This window comes from Chiloscyllium plagiosum, unplaced genomic scaffold (assembly GCF_037043375.1).
Source record: "Chiloscyllium plagiosum isolate Xiang-an unplaced genomic scaffold, Cpla_swu_hap1 HiC_scaffold_29, whole genome shotgun sequence".
NCBI lineage: Eukaryota > Metazoa > Chordata > Chondrichthyes > Orectolobiformes > Hemiscylliidae > Chiloscyllium > Chiloscyllium plagiosum.
Genome location: NW_028270167.1, coordinates 68,337,138 through 68,352,731, shown reverse-complemented (window position 1 = coordinate 68,352,731; position 15,594 = coordinate 68,337,138). Strand labels below are relative to the sequence as shown.

Genomic DNA, 15,594 nt, shown 5'->3' with positions numbered 1-15,594 from the left:
CAACGTGTTCAAAGACACAGAACGCGAATGGCCATTTGTTCGTGGTCTGACAGAGACGGCTCAATGTCTCATGGGTCCTGAACAAAAATTAACTGATTCAGAATGTGCTGATGGAACGGAACGGAGCTCTCCCTGTACATTTTGCAAATGTTCTTGTTGTGTGCTCATGTAAGTTTATGTAATGAACAGTTTATTGCCAGTAACGAGGGTGGGGGTGGGGAAGGATTCTGAGGTTTCAGTGTGGGACAGACTTGATCTGATCGAACGGGTAAGTCAAATATTCCCAGAACTTGGGAGAGCTGATTGGTCCAGGATCACTCCCATCTTCTGTTTCAGAATCAACAAATGAAATTGCTCCGCCATTCGATTCTGGCTTATATCATACTTAACCCCATTCTCCAGTCCTCTCCCTGAACAGTTACTCCCCACTCTTAGGATTCAGTCTTTTTCCCAGAGTGGGTCCTAATCCGTCGCAAAACCCTCCACATGTGTTGGCAGCTGTTACACCGAGTCTACGTGTCATCAATCTCAGTTTCAGTGATTCTCGGCAAACACGAACTTTTGTGAGCAGCTGATCGGGTCTCTGGCCCCACTGTGATCCTGCGGGGGAAAATTGATCATCTTCATCTCCTACGGAAAGGATCGGCGCTTCAAAAAAACAGACAGAAAGAAAGATAGGCTTGTGTGTCAAGATATGTGGAGGTAATTGCTTTCTGACCTGGTCAGTAAACCTCACTCGGTATATCCCGGTACATTCTAGCTGTTGTGGTGAAAGGGAATACAAGTGCAATTAATTGCCATCTACGCTTTTATTCGATATGTATTCTTCCTTGTTCTGAATATGCAGGGATGTTTCCAGCACTGATGGTCACCATTTCTAAGAGTGCATGCCGCGGGCCCTGATTTTTTCTGGAGAGTAGCAGTATCAGTTTGTGCGAAAGTGGCCCAGTACAAAGCTTAGAAGAAACATTGTTGTTCCCTCTTTCCGGGCGACAGTCTTTCATATCATGATCGATGGGGCTTTATTGCATTCTCATCAGCAAACCTTGTTTTGAATTTACTCGCCCAAGACTACTGTAACGGTGAAAAGAATATAATTCCGAATACCTGCTGCATGAAATTCATTTTCAAATTTCTATTCGCAGTGGTCCTTCATATGTGGCGATGTCTATATCACTGCTGGCCATCCTGTTTAAGAGTGCCGTTACATATGTTCCTCTGTCTTGGCGCGGCAGGGAAAATTGTCTGCGCCTTTTCAGCCAATATTTCCTGGATATTTCAACATGGTATTCTTTATTTTTTCAATCATGTCCACTTTAAGGACACAGTTACCGGGCACTGATCCTTTCTGTAACAACAGTACCGCATTTGCTTGACATGCGAAGGTGGCCTGGATCAGTAACAAGGAGAGCATTCATTTCCTTCTGTCACAGCGAACACTGGATTCATGATGTTAGTCTCTGTCAAATGCATCCGAAAATGTGCTCTGAAAGCTTCATTTGAACGCTGTCTGGCGTTTCTCAACGTGTGCTGGAAATGTGTTGCTGGAAAAGCGCAGCAGGTCAGGCAGCATCCAGGGAACAGGAGAATCGACGTTTCGGGCTTATGCTGCCTGACCTGCTGCGCTTTTCCAGCAACACATTTCCAGCTCTGATCTCCAGCATCTGCAGACCTCACTTTCTCCTCAAAGGTTTCTCAACGTGTGTCAACCAAAACCAGAAATCCTCAATCATAGTTTGGAGCAGTTCATATATTCGAGTTTCGCAGCAGCAGACACGGATACAGTTCATTCAGTCAACAACAGGAATGAAAAGATTTACAGGCACAGATGTACTATCGATTCTTGTTCTCATACTGTTGCTAATATTACCATGTGGCCTGACGTCGAAGCCATGTTGTAACTGAAAATGAGGAAATCACAGACAGGCTGCCGAATGACACAGTATGTATTTTGTTTTCTTGTTCTCACAGAGTTCCAGAAAAGTATGACAGCGAGGGAGAGGAATGCAAGTCAAGTGCAGCTCTGGCGAAACACCTTCTGTCTGATTCAGTCATCAACAAGAAACGTGAATGCGACTAAAGCGGGAAAACTTTTCACAACTCGAACAAAGAGCAATCACGAACAGTGACCACCTCTTTGACATTTCAGATTGCCTTTGACCTTCCCTGAATATGTATAGAAACTAATTTTTGTACACCTCGAAGTGAGAACTGTTTGATGTACCGACAATAAGTGAGTCGCATGTCCTTGATTCCCACATCGGTTTCCAACTCAGCTTGCAGCCAGGTGGCAGTTGCTCATGGCTCTGCTGGATAATGCACTATTATGGAGAAACAAAAGGAAAGTTGGAACTCTTATTGGCTCTGGGTTTTGAATAATCTTGCTACGTGTTCTGCCATTCTCTGATTCCAGTGCGAAACCAGCTTTTCAATTTATCTGAGCAGCAGGAGAGTCGGGCGTTTCTGGCAGGAGCAGAATTCATCATCTCCAGTGATCACTTTATCTGAGGAGAGAAAATGAACAAAGTTTCACACAGCGACAAATCGGAATTGCATTCCGTTTCAGCATGGCAGCAGATATGGGCTAGCAAATTCAAAGCCAGATTTGCTGATGAGAACAACAAGCACGACCGCTCAGATTGAGCATTTCCTTCCCACCGCTTATTCTGCAGAACTGGTGCAGTTGCTGTGAGTATGCTGCAGGGTATCATCAGGTACATGCTCTTGGGTTTCCGGTTTTGGCCTGTGTGCTCGCGTGGCTGAGCAACCTGAGACTCTGATGTCAGATTCCACTTCTTAAAAAGGCTAGTGTTTGCATCCCTGCGCGGCCACGTGTGCTAATGGATTAAGCTGGCAACGTTTTGCAGGGATGAGTTTTGTTAAAGTTGAACAGAAAAAAAAGCAGTCATTTCTTCTAACCCGGCTGTGATGTGGCACAGCAGAAAACAACCAACATGTCAGTGCCCACGTTTTCCCCTTCTGCTGTAGTTGTCACGTTCCCCTCCAGCTCGAAAGGCCACCAGCATAATATGCGACTCAAAAACAGGCTGCGCCAATCTTTCATATTCCAGACAATTTGCATTTTTCACCGTTTCTCTGAAAGTGAATGGAGATATTTATTTCCCTGTTTATGTGAAATTAGGTTCTACATTGAATCTGCTCGCAGTTTTCTGCTGTTGCTGCGAAAAGGAGGGAAATTGCGATATGAAACTTGGTTACTTTTCCCTAATTTCCTTAATTTCTGTCCTGATGAGAGAGGCTGGTTATTGGTCCTTTCGATCCGGTGGAGACATCAGCCCAATTGTTAACCTCATCTAATCGAGACTGTAACTGGTAATCTTCACTTTTCATGGTTCATTGTTAGTCAGTTCTGATTCATGTTACTTGAGCACTTTCCTGGAAGTATTGATGCACTAAGGCGCCAGTACGTTGAAAGCACCATTTGGAATTGCCTCGCCTCAAGTTGTGTGTGCAGCTCATAACCCAGACGACTCGCTTTGCCTCAACGAAAGCATTCATGAGTCCGTGTGTCTGAAAATAGTTCTCTTTGTCAGTTCTGCTTCTGTTCATGAGTTGTCAGGTTTTGGTTTCTCTGGAGAGCCGCGCGGGCAACATGATTTGTGAGGTATTTTCCGCAGCCAAAATCTCCAACTGAGAAGTTGGGAATGTGTCAAGAAGAATGGTCATTGGCAGCCTAAGACCAGAAAAAAATGATTCGTTGCTGGTTTGAACCGTAGCAGCCTGTGGGAGTTATCTCAAATGGGAGAGAACTCGCTTTGCATGCGAGAGATTGCAGGGTTCCTAGCTGGGTTCTCCATCCCCTTTTAGGGCGGCACCGTGGCTCAGTGGTGAGCACTGCTGCCTCACAGTACCAGTGTTCCACGTTTGATTCCGGTGCGTAGTTTGCACATTATCCCTGCGTCTGCGTGGGTTTCTTCCCACACTCCAAAAATGTGCAGGGCAGGTGAATTTGACATGCTAATTTGCCCAGAATGATCGGTGCATTAGTTCGAGGGAAATTGGTCTGGGTGGGTTACTCTTTGGAGGGTCGGTGTGGACTAGTTGCCCTGAAGGGCCTGTTTCCATACTGTAGGGAATCTAATCTAACCATCTTCCAGAAAACTAGCCCAACGCACTGACCAAGTGATAAGTGCCTATTCAAACTGGTGTTCGCCACTGCAGCATCTCAGAGGGGCTGAGCCCGTAAACAAACGCTCTATTTGCCAAATTTTCACGTTTATTCTTTATCAACTTTCCTGTCTGAAAACAGATCCATATGCCTTTGAAATGTTGATAGTATACCAGACTCCATCACGAAATCTGACAATTCATTCCAAACAAGCAAACCTTTCTGTGTGAAAAGAACAATGTCCTTCAGATCCCTTTTAAATTTTACAACTCTACCCTTAAAACATTGTTCCCTTGTTTTGAACTTGCCTGCCTTGGGAAGAAATAGTCATTGACCATTTACTCTATCGTCTCCTTCATATTGATATAAACCCCTGTAAGCCCATCCCTCAGCCCTCAAGCTCCAGGAAATATTTTCACATCCTATTCAGCTTTACGCTACAGTCCAAACACTGTATGCCTTGCAACATCCTCATAAATATTATCGAACTTACGCCAAGTTCGCCATTGAAAGTGCGTGTGGGTAAGTGCCTGAAGTGAGGCGATGCTGAAACACTAATCATGAAACACGTGGTTGCTGGGTTTGTGTGGCAGCGTGGCAGAGGTGTCGAAGGAGCTGTCTTTAAACTATAACCTCGATCCAGTCATTGATTTGAATTCCCACCACGACCAGAACCACAGGTGAAGTCGGGAACTCTGTTTTTCATGAAAGATCTATAAACAGTGAGATGTCAGGATTTGCTCCCATATTCGGCTGTTTTTTCACAGGAACTTTCACTAACTAAGGCTGAGGGACTGCCCAAGCTCAACGATTCAAAACCATGCGTGCATTTATTGACTATTCGAACACAGGAACTCGGACTCATTGTTTGTGTGTTACACAGTTACTCGGTGTAAATTTAAAACAGCCTCTGGTTATGCAGAAGAGTTCAAAGCTGGATATTCTCCACTGAAAATGCACAGGAAGAGGCAATCTCTTATTGCTTTTGTTGTAAACTGATAACTTAGACTGTTTAAACTGACAGGATAACGCGGATCCATCCATCCTCTTGGGCACCTTTAACCATATTAATATCCGCAAAGGTAAACTCACACTAAGAGGAATGGGCTCATTGCGGTGAATTGTTAAGGAGAGGTGTGTGAGTCAGAGTGAATAGTGGTCAGTAAATACTGACACTGACATTGAACGTTGCACCAGCTCCTCACTCACTTGCTGTCTCATGCCTCCCAGTCATCATTGCCTTTCACATTTTCCTCTCGTTCGTTCCACTTCTCAACTTATTCCCGACAGATTGCAAGTGTTCCCTTAGAAACTGCAGCTTTAGGAAACGTATTACTGGGATAAAGTCATTGCTCAATGTGATGGGATGCACCGTCAATCCCTAATTACTCGAGAGATTGAGATTTTGAGTTACTCCGCATAACCCTGGATGCCCTCAGTAGCGGGGTACAGGCATGATGCCATGAGGCAAGGGTTTAGACGTAGTGACATTGAAGGAACAGCGAAATATTTTCAACTGGGAAACGCGAGAACCTTGGAGGGGTAATTGCTGTGACAGCTTTCGCTTGTATTTGCTGCCATTGTCCTTCCTGACAGATGCTGATCGATCACTGAATTGTTCTGGCAGGATCCGTGAGTGTGTTCTGGGTGCAGCCAGGCTTTAGTTTTCATTCGGATAATTCACAAGAAGAGAATTAAATCTATATCTCCTGACTGGGAATGAAAGCCTGTTCTGGGCAATGCAAACTCAGACTTGTATGCAGGGATGTCCATTGACACTGCAGTAGCCTTTGGGACCTGTACAAACTCTAGTGCCTGCTCTTCACGTCATAACCGTCTTCGTCAGCAGTGTTTCTCTCTCCAAGTTTCCAAGGCGGTTCATATTATCGCCCTTGGTTTCAATGTGAAGAAGGCAATGCTGCGATAATCTGATGTTGTTCAGCAGATATACTGCAGCAAGTTAAGTAAAGACTGATACTAACCCGAGCTCGTTTTGAGCTGCGCTGATGTGTCGGCAGCAAGAAAGGCATCGTTCAACTCGCCTCATTCCGGATGACGGGCTCGAAATGACCAGTGGTTTCTCGCTGAATTAGTTCAGGCTCTGGAATGTAAAAAACTTCAAATATGAAAGTACAGTGAAAGGAAATGGTTCACAGAGTGCGGAATTCCAAGTGAAACAGTGACGGTGATTATGTTTGCTGATTTTTCACCTTGTGAATGCTGTTTCCCTAATGTGGACGTTTACATTACCTATAGATAAACTGTCACAGCTAAACCTGGTCTTTGGGTCAGTGACAGAATTGGTAACACGCCTGACGTCGAGTTAGGGGATTATCGGTTCGCATTTAAAATCACGAGGATGTGGCGTGTTAGTCCATCCCTGTTGTCTATCAGGAACGGAAGGGTTGGGGTTTTTGAATTTACAGTTTCTTTCGCCCACTTCAAATTCTAGCTCAGAACAACGTCTCTCATTGTCTGTAGAACTGACTTTGGTTTAACCAAAAGCTGCCTTTTGGCAGTTGAACTTGCATGTTGGAGCGGACAGCTGAAGTGAAGCACAAGGAGCTGGTCAAATCCTGAGAACTCTGCCCCTCTCGGGGAATGTGTCTGTGTGCCTCTTTCTGTGGGAGACACGACGTGGGTAATAACACAGTGTGACTATGTCAAACTTCAATCCCATTGTTGTGTCATCTAAGATCAAAGTGAGAACCTCACTGCCATTTGCACTGGAAACATCAGAACACATAAGGTTATGGACTAAAGCCGGAAACTGGGAATAGAATAGACGAATGTCTTTAAACCAGACTGCACCATGGGCCAAATGGGTTTTTCCATTCTGCAAAACTTGAAGCCGAGTAGAAAACAATCTGCAGTGAAACTGACCATAAATGAAAGGGAAAAGCCATTTCATTGAGAATAAGTGCAAGAGCGTCTGTCTTCATTCAGTGTAATCTCGTAGTGAGGATTTGGAACTAGAACTGCCATGGCATTAGTTCTATTTTCGGACAGGGAATGAATGTTTTATTGTGCAGGTATGTCGTGGTACCAGTATTTCTGACCACTGGTCCGAACCTGGTAATGCTTGGTTTTGTGCCAGGTTATTAAAAATCAAAAAGATCCAGGTATTGGAAATCTGAACTAAAAACGAGAATTGATAGAGAAACGCGCTACACCTGGCAACATCTGTGGAGAGAAACAGATTTTTTTTTAGATGGACAGGAAACAGGTTAGTTATAGATTTCTAGATTATACTGTTGGGAAAATAATAATTTTGCCTGTCGAATCAGGATATTTATCAAAATCACTCTTGAGCTTACAAACGTCGAATTTACAATCTTAAAATGACTTAATCAGCTGTCATGCTACTTTCATTTTCCTGAGCTGGTGGAAGGCTATGTTTTAATGGCTACATTTCCTTTTGCTTTCTGTTAGTTAGCAGTCACGCCGAATGGAGAATTGTTTCTTTTAGTGTCTGCCTCAATATGTGTCTTTGTTTTTTCTATATTTGTCTCTGTATCCTCCTGGGCCTTTTTCACATTCTCCGACTCTCTGGCTGTCCATATCCCCCATTTCCCATTTCTGCTCTTGAAAAGCCTAACATTCAGAGACAGTTTGAGATTCGAACTGCTGAGAGGCTTTCTGACGCCTGGCTGGAGTCGGTCGAAGTAGTCTCACATTCTCTGGAGAATGCGCCTGTCACTTCGACCTGAGGCAAGGAGACATTTCTTCCTCAAAATCTAAAGACCCTTTCGAAGTTAAAGTTGAATTCCTTATCCAACAGAAAAAGAAAGTCATTACATGATAGCTGAAGAAGAACAAGGATGCATTTACTGTTGGTGTACAACAAATGAATGGTGACAGCAGAGAATGAGGGTGATCGTGTCGTGGTGTCAGTGCCATTACCACAACATTCCCCGGGAATGCTGCAGTGTCTCCTGCCTCACCACTTAATTTCCACAAAACTGGGAATGAAGGAATGAGAATAAGAGGATGAGAAGCAGAAGGGTTTGTGGAACTGCGGGAAGAATCTCCAGGTTAAAATAGTAGTTAAAAAGAGCAACATACACTACTGGATTTAAACCTGGAAAATGAAGCAGGAACTCGAAATCAAAATATAAAGTAATTCAAACACGACACTGAGTTTCTCGATCAGCAACACAATACTTGCGAGAAATAACGAGCTTTCAATACAATGAGCAGGCTCCAGTATGATGGGAGGTGCTTTCACCAGCTAAGCCACGGCGCCACGTTAAAGCCAGATTTGTCGTCCATATGTGCAATGTCTGAACCACTTGATCACAGGAATTCGTAAACGCTTTTTCTGTATTAGCGTTGCTCAGTATGAATGGCAATCAAACTCTGCTTGTGCAAAAACAGACATTTCAATGCTGAGCATGCCCCAATGAAAAGGCAAAGAAAAAGAGAGTATCCTCTTGCATTGGCATCCAATAGATATTTTCATCTGTTTAAATTGACAGAATAAAGCGGATGTGCTCATCTCCTCTCGCGTCCCATTAACCACGTTAATACACACGCAGGGATTTTCAAACCAAGATGAACAGGCTCATTGTTGTGAATTGACAGCAGTGGTGTGTGAGTCATTGCGAACAGTGAGAAATAAATGCTGAACCAATAGCACTGACACTGAGCCTTGCACCATCAGGTCCACATTCACACCTTGTGTCATGTCTCCTCGGCATCAGTGCATTTGACTTTAATTATTCTACCCTGCACCTCTCCTCAAGTTATTCCCGACCGCTTGCAGTGTCGAATTAGTACATGCAATTATTAGAAATGCATTTCTGGGACATAGTTGTCTTTCAATGAGAAAAGATTCACTGCCCATCCCTAATTATCCCAAAGATGTCGGGGACGAGTTACTTTTGTCAACTCCTCAAAGATGCCACTCCTGACTCCACTCTGTCAATGTAACTCACTGAGGGAAGAGCAAACTGACGCCACTCAGTCAGTGTTACTCATCCAGGGAAGGGCAGACTGACCCACACTCTCAGTGTAACTCAGCAGACTGATCCCACACTCAATATAAGTCATTCTCTGAAGAGCAGTCTGACCCCACTCTATAAATATAATTCCCTCAGGGAAGAGCAGACTGATCCCATTCTGTCTATGGCACTCACCCAATGAATGAACAATAACCCCACTCTACCAATGTAACTCGCCAGGGAAGAGCAGACGGAACCCAGACTGTCAACATAAATTATCGAGGGAAGAGAATACTGACCCCGCTCTTTCTGTTTCACTCAGGCAGGAAAGAGCAGACTGTCACCACTCTGTGAAAGAAATTCGCCCAGGGAAGGGCAGACTGGCCCTACTGTATCTGCGTGACTGACACAGGTAAGAGCAACTAACCCAACTCTGTCAATATATCTCCCTCAGGGAAGAATACCCTGACCTCCCTCTGTGCATGTCGCTCACCCAGGAAACAGCAGACTAAGCCCACTCTGTCTATTTAAGTTCAGAAAAATCCTCTGAAGTACTTCCTATCCAGACACTCTCCACATCATTGTCTCTGTAACCGTGTGCATTCAATGGCGATTCCAAATAACCTGCAAATGGTTAGAATGTGGCAGCAAACCAGAGCAACCACACAGACATTGGGCGAATGTGCAAACTTCCATCAGGCAGTTATCTAAGCCTGGAATGGAAACCAAACCCGGCAGCAGTCGTGATTATAAAATGGCAGAACAGAAACCTGGCAAAAGGAATTGCATCCCTGTGTGTTGCAACGATGCTGAGTATTAATTAAGCCCCCCTTACTGTCGTTAATTTCCATTTCCATCACTGCCAACCTTCTTCAAAGCAAAGCACGCACTTGCTTTTCCAGCCTTCCTATATCCCGCTTTCATCCCGCTTTTTACCCAATCAGATTTCTGACTTCACAAACTACGTCATAACAGGTTGCCAACTGCAGGATGAGCTTTGTTCCGTTCTCCCCTGATGTTGATGGGAGTAATCCGGCATATTCGAGTAGGACTTGATGCGCTTGCGGGTGGGGTATTCGCGGCATTTCGGCTTCTGTTTTCATTTTCGGTCTGAACTATTTCGAGTTCATTGCGCAGACTTCTGAAGAAGACTTTTTGGAGTCGAAATGGTAACTGTGTTTTCTCTCGAAAGACAGACGTAGCTTTATTTCTGTTCTCTTATAAATTGATCTTCTTCTGATCTTTGCAAGTGAAATAGGGTGCATTACTATTGCTCGGTTTTAGTTTCAAAATCAAGAGAAACATGAAGGAGAGAATATCAAAGAACACAAAGTTCTGAGTTGTTAAGATAATTTTTGCAGCAATGGTGGACAAGAAGATCAAATTAAGATAACGGTTCAAGAACATTTAGTCTGTGGAAGTGGTATGTGAGTTTAGTTCCAAATATATGTTTCCGCTCTTCCAGGACATCTTTTTGACTCCCAGAAAACATTGATTGTTTTCTGTGTTCACTTTGCTTCGCGACATCTGTCTTCTGGTCGACCAGGGACAACTTGAATTTGCGTCTGCATTGAATACGATTTCGCTCTTTCTTTCGAGAAGCAAACCTGTGCATTATGTCCCACTTATCATGCAGTGGCTAAGAAATTCAAAATGAATTCCGGTTTATGGATCGTGAGCAAGAATGAAGTGATCCACTTGCGAACAGATGTCACCACGCCCTATTCCTACATCGGGCCTGAACGGTCCATCGGCAGAGTCTGCAGACAGGAAATGTCTAAGTGACTAGTCCTTTGTTCAGTTAGATTTGATACCAATGGTAGTGCTGTTTTGGTGCAGAAATGTGTCAACATCTCTGATGTTAGAGTCAATATTTAAGTCACATCTACTCCATGGAGTGTCTTCTCATATCGGAACATGCTGACATGAAATCATCTAACTCTGATAGCAAAGGTTTTCTCATTAAACTGGGAGTATGTTTATCTAGCATTTCAGACAGCCAGGATGAATAATTGGCATTTGGTTCTTCAAGCTGAGCTCTCCACACCAACTGCTCCAACGAAGGCCGTGGATAAGTTTCCCATCGATTATTTTGGTCAATATTAGCCTCAACAACAACCAATTGTTCTGAACAAAGCTACACCACAAACAGAGGGCTAAGGCTGATTTTCATCGTTAATTTTCAATTTCAGTTCTTAATGCACAGTTTCTTATGAATGTGGACAGCAGAAGACCGTTAACATTCCATTTCTAATATTTCCAGAAAATTCTACTCCGCTGATATCACCTTGCCTTTTCACATCGCAAGCCAGGAACCTGGATCAGTCGAGTTCCTTTCCACACATGGAGTTGCTTTTTTCTAATTCATTGACCGCTGATATAATAGATTATTGACCTTGAGAGTCAGCTGTAAATTAGGTTCAACTTTCTCAGCTTGACTTTCATCTGATCCTTAAAAAAAAATCATCACCTGCAGGTAAGTGTATTGCATTGCTTCTTGTTTTGCTGAATTCCACCCCCCGAACATCCAAATTTCACGATAGTTCGACAAATGTGTTGAAACTGATTCGTGTTGGAAGTTGGTGGCTTTTGTGTCTCGACATATAATTTATTCAATTAGATAACTGGTTCAGTCTTGAAATTACTTCGGATTCCTCACAGTTGAAAATTTACTTTTGATTAAATGCAAAGCTCAAGCTCCACGAAATCCAAATCCTGCAAAGGAATTAATGACTTTTAAAAGATTCTACGCTGTGAACAGGATTCGAACCTGCGCAGAGAGACCCCATTGGATTTCGAATCCAACGCCTTAACCTCTCGGCCATCACAGCTGCGGCAGAATCTCCAATTTTCATAGGAAAACAACTGAATTCATGAAATACGTAATTTGTTGGAAGAACAAATTGTCAAGACCCAAAGATTTCGCCAAATCCTTTGCAAAGACCCAGACGGACGTTCCCTAAGCAGATTGACAGGCTTTCACCGCAAACTAGATTCTGCCACAGCTGAAGTTGTGGGAATGATTCTTCGTCGAATTATAGAGTCACGGATGTTCACCACACGAAGAGAAGATCATTGTCCCACTGCATCCGATCGATTTTGACTCAATTTCTCATCATCTGGTGCCAAATTCGATATGCTGTTGTGTTTTAATATTCATCGACATATGGTATTAGAAATATTGATGCTAAGTCCATAAACACTAGCTACATTCGTAAAAAAAAATATCAGAATTATAAAGAATGCAGGGGCCAATTTACAGGAATGGATCCAGCAACTAATCCGTAAATTCTGACATCAGGTAATGAACTTGTGAGCACAAGAGAGGAAGATTAACCGAAGATTTGGAACTTGAAATCGTCTTGACGGAATTATTTGCAAAGCTTTTGCGGTTTTTCTAGATTCAACAAGTCGTTGAACAATACAACACGGAAAGTGGCCCTTCTTTTCAACTTGACCATGGTAGACAGTTATCCTAAATTAATAGGTCCCATTTGCCAATATTTGGCCCACATCCCTCTAAACCTTGTTACTCATATATCCATCCAGATGCCATTCAATGTTATATTGTACCAGTCTCCAACAACTTCTCTGGCAGCTCATTCTGGACGCATCTGAAAAAGTTGCCCCTGACGTCCCTTTTAAATCCTTACCCACTAATTTTAAACCGATGTTTTCTAAATTTTGACTTCCTCACCAGCCGGAAAACACCTTGACGAGTCAACCTATCCATGTCCCTCATGATTTAATAAATAGCAACGATTTGTCTTTATCATACTTGTCAGGAGGGAAATGTGTGGAGATTATTTGTCGAAGGTTTGAAGTAGAAAGTACACATGTTTAGAAATGCATCTTGGAGAAGTTTTTAATAAGTCATTGAAGTCTAGGAGCAGTTGTAGAAGTCTGTTGTGAAAGCTGCAGGAGGATTTCAGGGCACGAGAACGAAGCATTATTTCCAATGTATGGTGGCTCAGTTCGACCGCACTTGGACTACAGTATGAGGAATTATAACCCTCAATTTAGGAAAGATACTAATGCCATATGAGGAATACCACGAATGGTGATTAGCTTTGATATCATGGATGAACGTTAGTCCTCGGAATTGAAATTGAGCAAATCCGGCCTTTTTTTAACAATTTCAAAACAAGCGAGGTAATCTCATTGAGAGTTGCAAAATATTTGAAGAGATAAACAGGGTGGTGCAATTAAATTTTGTTCCCTCATTGGTGAATCTAGAAGCAGGAGAGGACAATTTTAAAATGAAGCATTGTGATTTATGACCATGATGAGAACTATTGATTTTTGTCTTCGCCTTGAGAAGTCGCGCTGTTCAGCACTACAGTGAGCCTTGGATATTTGGTCTTTGAATGCATCACTATCAGCCTGACCCGCCGACACTTACTGCATCACTATAGACCTGACCCCTCACACTTCCCGCCTTAATATCAGTGTGAACCCCTCAAACTTACTGCATCACTATCCATCTGGCGCCCTCACATTTACTGCGCCACTTTCACTTCGAGACCCTCATTTTGACTGCGTCACCATCAGCCTGACTGCCTAACACTTACTTTGTCACTATCAGTCACGCTCTTACACTTCCTATGTTACTATCACCCTGACTCCTTACACTTACTGTGTCACTATCAGCCTGACTCCATCACACTTATTATGTAAGAATCAGACTGACGCCTCACACTTATCTTGTCACTAAAACACTGCCCCGTCATATTGACTGTGTCACTATCAGCCTGACCCCCTCACACTTACTGCTTCACTATCGCAATGCCCCTCTCTCACTTACGACGTCATTTACACCCTGACACCCCAGACTTGCTGCGGCACTATCACACTGAGGGCCATACACTTAGTGTCACTGTCATCCTGACCCCTTACACTTACTGCGTCACTATCACACTGGTATCTCACACCCACTGTGTCACTATCATCCTGAACCGCTTACACCTATTGCGTCACTATCACTTTGACCCCAACACACTAACTGCATCAATATCAGCCTGACCATCTCACACATACTGCGCCACTACCCGGCTGACTCCCTCACATATACTGCGTCACTATCAGACTTATCGACTCATGCTTACTGCGTCACTATCACCCTGACTCCCCACTCTTACTGCGTCAAGATCATTGTGCTCCCATACACTTACAGCGTAACTATCATCCTGACAACGTCGCACTTACTGCGTCAAGATCAGCATGATCCACTCAAACTTAATGCGTCACTATCAGCTTCAACACTCACATTTACTGCGTCACTTCTAGCACTACCCATGGACACTTTCTACATCCCTATCCGCCTTAGCCCCTCGCATTTACTTCATCACTATCAGCCTGAGACACTCACACTTTCAGCTTTACTACAACCTGGCCCTGTAAGTGCATCTACATCACTGTCACCCTGACCTCTTGCCCATACTACGTCACTATAAGCCTGGCCCCTCAAATGTTCTGTGTCACTATCACACTGACATTTCACACTCACTGAGTCACTATCACCCTGACCCCTCACAATTACTGCATCACTACAACCTGACCCCCTGAAAGCATCTGCGTCACTATCACCCTGACCCCATCACACTTGCCATGTCACCATCACAATGACACATTCTCACAGTCTGCTTCACTGTCATCCTGACACCTCACACTCACTGCATCACTACCATCCTCCCCCTCATACTGACCTGTCACTATCATCCAGAGCCGCTCACACTTATTGCGTTCCTATCACTCTGCTCCCAACACACTTACTGCGTCACTATCAGCCTGACACTCGCACACTCCCCACATCACTATCAGCCTGACCCCTCATAATTTCACCGTATCTATCAGTCTGACTCCTCACATTTCCTGCATCACTATCACCCTGTCACTTAACACTTACTGGCCAGTATTAGCCTGACGCCCTCACCTTACTGCATCAATATCAGCCTAAACACTCACACTTACTCCGTCACCATCACGCTGACCCCCTCACACTCACTGCGTCACTATCACCCTGTCCCCTCTCACTTCCTGCATTAGGATCACTCTGACTCACGGACACATAGTGCATCACTATCAGCCTGACCCCTCACACATACTGTGACACTATCAGCCTGACCCCACCACACTTGCTACGTCTCTATCAGCCTGACCCCATCACACCTACTGCTTCACTATCAGACTGACCCCTCACACTTACCGCATCCCTAACAGCCTGACGCCTCACACTTACTGCGTCACTATTCCCCTACCACCTCACTTTCATTGGCCACTATCAGCCTGACACTCTCAACTTACTGTCACTAACAGCCTGAACGCACACACTTACTCCCTCACTATCACCCTGACTGTCTCACACTCACTGCCTCAGTCTCTGCCTGACCCCATCACACTTACTGCGTCACCATCACCCTGTCCCCTTCCCCTTTATGCGTCAGGATCAGCCTGACACAGTAACGCTTACTGCATCACTATCAGCCTGATCTCCTTCCAATTACTGCGTCACTATCAGCCTGA

General features: G+C 44.0%; 1 non-coding gene across 1 annotated transcript; it reads right to left on the bottom strand.

The window, feature by feature from the left end:
• Positions 1-11,821: 11,821 nt before the first annotated feature.
• Positions 11,822-11,903, bottom strand: trnas-cga (transfer RNA serine (anticodon CGA)). Its single transcript has one exon. It is a non-coding gene; the product is annotated as a tRNA-Ser (tRNA).
• Between the last annotated feature and the right edge of the window lie 3,691 nt (positions 11,904-15,594).